The following is a 5,557-nucleotide window of genomic DNA, read 5'->3' on the forward strand; positions in this document are numbered from 1 at the left end:
TCATTTCTATTTATACTTTGAGTTGTTTTAAATTTTTTTATACTTTAATTAATGAAGTACAGAGCATTGTTCTAAGGTTTTAGTAGGGACAAAAAAGAATAGAGGAAAAGTTGCAATGGATTGTTTGGAATATAGCTTGCAGATAAAAAATTCTTGGAGGATTGAATTCGAAGGATTTAAAGGCTTTTAATCTAACTCTTTTGGAAAAACAAGGATGAAGATTACAAACTAAAACTCACTATTAGTTCACAAAGTCTGGCAGAGCAATTATTTCAGATATTCTATATTTTCCAAAAGTTATGACAAACACTAACCCATTTTGGGGCGGAGAAGTTCAATAGATGGCAAGCAAGTCCTAAATAAAGAAATTTTATGGGTCATACATAGGAAGAGGGAACCAAATCAGAATAATGAAAGACCTGTGGATTAAATAGTACACACCAATCTCATATCATTTTCCATCCAATTTCAGAACATAATCTAACATGGGTTTCAAAATTAATGCTATCCAAATTAGTTTTTGAAAAATAAGGTATTTTTTAAATTCGTCCTAAAAGATTTTTTCAATCAAATTGGTACTTTAAAGGTTACGAATTAATCATATTTATCATTCAGTTACTTTATTTATAATTTTCGTCAACGATTGATGATGTAAAATATTAATTGATATCATACATGACACATAACATATTCAAGTAGAGGTTGACTAAATATATTTAGGAAAAGAGGAATGCTAAGGGGCCAGCAATTTTGGTGTTTTGTAACCATCAATTGGCTATCAATAGTGTTTTTAATGGTGTGAGATTACATCTAATGGTCACTCACTTTTGTTTTGATGGTTACGTGCTGGTCAGAAAACACAAAAATTGCTGGCCTCCTAGACTTTTCCTTACGAAAATCTATCAATTTAGTCATTAAGTCATATTAGGAATAGAATTTTTGTAATTGAAAAAAAAATGACTAAATTAATACATTTTCATAAATATATTTGGTCAATATCCAATTAGACATATAAAATATTATATATGTTATTAATTAACGTTTTACAACATCAATCTTTGAAGAAAATTATTAATTGAGTGACTAGAGAACAAATATGATTAATTCGCAATGTTTGAATGATAAATTTAATTAAAAAAATCTTTTAAAGATGAATTTAAAAAATGCCTTATTTTTTAAGAACTAATTTGACTATTAACCCATTGTATATACGATGGAAACAGGAGAAAATTCTAGCAACATACCGTTATAACTAACTCATACAATTTTACAAACGAAAATTCATCAAAAAGAAGATAGGATTACCTGGCCAAAAAAGAAGAACTGCCAATATTCTGTATTCTCAAGTTACCCATTTACTTTCAAACTCTTTCACTCTCATCCAAGCCAGCTACCAGACCGAAGTAGGGAGAAGTCTCTCTAGAGCTTAGTTTAAAACCTAAAAAGCCAACCCAAGATTAAGAATATCACTGATGTTTGAATCAAGAAGAAACGGTCAACTATTATTTACTTACCTGCCCAGAATTAGAAGCTACATGGAGAATTATCGGGCTCTCAATCTTGGAACGACAAACTAAGTTATGGAAATAGTGGAAAGAATTTATAATTGAAATTAGAAAGGAACTTGAAGCAAATTAGAAAATTCATCATGCAGTTTATATTGTTGGAATTTTCTCAAAATTCCTTAACCCAAATATTATCTATGTTAAATTATTAAAAAATAAAGTACTTGAATGCGGAAACGTACCTAAATTCATAAATATAAATCATGATTGAAAGAGTTTGAATTTTGTGATTTTTTTTTATCTTCTTCAACCAAAACCTTCTGTATCCCTAATAGGGTTGAATTGTGACTCTTTTGATGGGAAAAGGGCAACAAAGGCGGCTTTGGTGTATTGGGGATCGAAACTCTAAAGACACTATTTATATTTAAGCATGACACCCATTAAATCCTAAAACCCAAATAAAAAGTAGTATCTAAAGTCCAAAAGATAATATCTGGTTTTACTCTCATTTAATTCTATATCAAAAGTAATTATGACTTATTCAATTTAGCATTTATAACAATAAATGAGATCACCATTATATAAGTCATTTAATTTGAAATAGCATAATTTGTGATTATAATTAATTGCCTACAAACAAATTAGAAATTAAATAATTTTCTAACAATCTCCCACTTGTGCTATACATATATTCTTTCTTGAGATAATTACATCTTATAAACTTTATGTGCGCATCTGAATGTTATTTTCCTTATTACTTTAACAATCTGGTCCGTCTCATATGTTAGATATGGAATTACCGCAGCTTTTATCACATTAGTGTTATGACTAAACAACGATGATCACCATACTAATATATTTAATGACATAGATCAAATTTGGATGAGTAATATGGAAATTACGTGCCAAGTGATCTCATGCATGTCTATTTTCAGCTGGTCCAACTTTAAAACTTTATTGAGATCAAACATAAAACAAATATTACAAAATGAACATTTCACATAACATGAAATAAATCATCAACTTAATTCTGCAGAAAGATAATTCAATATCTGTCATAGGACATACAGCATAAAATAAACTCCTTCTAAACCAAGGCATCATAAATATTGGCACCCATATGAGTAGTGTGCTCATGAAAGACTTTAGGCTGCATTTGTTTACAAAGACAGGACACTGAGATAGGAACACAGAGACACAAAATCGTGTTTGACAGAGGAGACATGGACAGAGACAATGTGTCCAAGGACATTGAATTAGTATATTTTGTGTCCATCTTGACAGAAAGGGCACGGAGACACTAATAAGGGACACAACTTATTTTTCATTTTTCTTTCATTATTCTTGTTAATTTTTTATAATTATATTTTTTATTATTATAATTTTCGTCTCAAATTGTTTGAATGAAAAAAATAGAATAAATTATATTTTCATAATTTGTTCTAGTTTATCACCAAACAGAAAGAACACAATTTTGTGTCTCTGTCCTTTATGTCTTGTTCTAAGTGTCTTGTCTTGTCCTGTTCTCAAAAACAAATGCAGCCTTAGGGATCAATCCCTTGGTTAATGGGTCTGCTAGCATATACTCTGTCCCTATATATTCTATAAAAATCTTTTTTTTTGAACTTTCTCCTTAACAACTAAGAACTTTAATGTTTATATGCTTCGATTTTGTCAAGCTCTTATTATTGTTGGAGTATAGTATTGTTGACTAATTGTCACAAAATATCTTTAATAGTCTTGCAATGTCATATACTATACGAAACTTAGCGATAAACGTTCGCAACCATATGCCATAAAATCAGAATCAGAGTACCTAATGATCTCCAAATTTTCTGATCTCCGATAAGTAAGCATGTTATCCTTTGTTCTCTTCAGATAACCCATTATGCGTTTAATAACTATCCAATGATCCATGTCCGGATTGCTCAAGTATTTACCCAACACTCCCACTGAACTTGCGGTACACACATTCATCTATAATATTTACCTCAAAACCATATGAAGTAATGACTTGATGAAACTTGTGATACCATTGACGGAAAGCTTGTTCGAGACCATAGATGGATTTTTTTTTAACTTACAAACCATAGATTTTGAATCACCTGATACAAAATTTTCTAATTGTACCATATACATCGTTTTATCAATGTCACCATTGAGAAACGCTGTTTTCACATCCATCTGATGTAGCTCCAAGTCAAAATGAACTACTAGTGCCATTATGGTTCTAAAAAAGTCTTTCAATGATACCGAAGAGAAAGTATCTTTATAGTATATACCTTCCTTTTAAGTAAAGCCTTTAGTGACTAGACGAGCTTTATATCTCTTGACATTATTTTTGGAATCCCTTTTGGTTTTAAATATCTATTTACAACCAATTGGTTTCACACCTTCAAGTAATTCTACGAGGTCCCAAATGTCATTGTCTTCCATAGACTTCATCTCTTTTTTCATGGCATCAATCCACTTTTTAGAGTTAGAACTTTGCATGGTATGTAGAAAATTGATTGGGTCATTTTCTGTCAAACCAATGCCATCCTTATATTCTTGGAGATAGACTACATATTCATCCGAAATTGCACTTCTCCTTTCTCTGTTGGATCTTCTTAATGGCACTTCTTGAGGTTGTTGAGCTTGTTGTATGGATTGGGGTTGAGAAGGATTCACATTATTTTCTTGTGCCGTAGTAGTATCTTAAGCAACAACGATATTCTCATTGTTCTCTTGTACTGTAATTGGATCTACAGTAGGATTTTCATTGTGCTCTTATACTATAACTGTATCTTGAACAATAATATGTACAAAGACCTGATTATTATCAGTTACAGAATCCTCATCAAAAGCAACATTCTTAATATTTTCTCCCCCCCTAAAACTCAACATCCTCAAGAATTCTCGCATTTTCCTTTTCAAAAATAGACCTTGATGCAGGAATGTAAAATTTGTACCTCGTGAACACTCAGCGTAACCAACAAAATAGCAAATAATTGTTCGTGAGTCCAATTTTCTTTCGTGTGGCCTATAAGGTCGTGCCTCAACTGGACATCCCCAAATGTGTAAATGTTTTATGCTGTGCTTTTTCCCAGTCTAAATTTCATAGGGGTTTTTGTTAACTACTTTGCTTGGCACACTATTAAGGGTGTACACTGTGGTCTTTAAAACTTCTCTCGAGAGTGATTTAGGCAAGAAAGAATGACTAATCATACTTCTCACCATGTCCTTAAGAGTCCGATTCCTTTGCCCTGCAATACCATTCATGCTAGGTTTGCCTGGCATGGTGTATTGTGGAACAATACCGTACTCCTCTAGGAAAAGAACAAATGAACCAGGATGTTGCTCACCTGAACCGTCATATCTTCCGTAGTATTTACTACCACGATCAGATTTGACAACTTTAATTTTCTTCCCAAGTTGAAGTTCAACTTCAACTTTGAAAGACTTGAAAACATCCAAGGCTAGGGACTTTTCATGAATTAAATATAGATACCCGTAACGAGAGTAATCATCTATGAACATAATAAAATACCGTTGTCCATTCTAAGAGACAGTAGAAAATAGGCCACATATATCGGTATGCATTAGTTCTAAGATATCTTTAGCTCTCTTGGCACCTAATTTCCTTTCGTTTGTCATTTTTTCCCTTTATGCACTCAATGCAGACTTCAAAGTCTGCCAAATTTAGGGATCCAAGAATTCCATCCGACACGAGCCTTTGAAATCTCTGTTTAGAGATATGACCTAGGTGTTTGTGCCATAATGATACCGAATTCTCATTTAGTTTTTGTTTTGTATCTGTTTGCAGTATTTCGTTATTATAGGAATTCAAATCAAGCCTATATAGATTATCCATCAAACGACAGAGCAAATATTATTCGAATTATAAAAAAGACTGACTTTATTGTTTCCGAACGAACAAAAATAACCTGAATTGTCCAAACGAGAAACAGAAACTAAATTCTATCTAACGACGGTACTTAAAATGTCTGAAATAAATTCAAGTAAAATTCATTCGTTGAACATAATCTAAAGGTTCCTATAGCTTCGACTGC

General features: G+C 31.9%; 1 long non-coding RNA gene across 1 annotated transcript; it reads right to left on the reverse strand.

Moving 5' to 3' along the window:
* Positions 14-1,661, reverse strand: LOC110267899. Its single transcript, XR_002355871.1, has 3 exons — positions 1,515-1,661; positions 1,306-1,438; positions 14-419 (listed from the first exon to the last, which is right to left on the reverse strand). It is a non-coding gene; the product is annotated as an uncharacterized LOC110267899 (long non-coding RNA).

This window comes from Arachis ipaensis, chromosome B02 (genome assembly GCF_000816755.2).
Source record: "Arachis ipaensis cultivar K30076 chromosome B02, Araip1.1, whole genome shotgun sequence".
NCBI classification, from domain to species: Eukaryota; Viridiplantae; Streptophyta; class Magnoliopsida; order Fabales; family Fabaceae; genus Arachis; species Arachis ipaensis.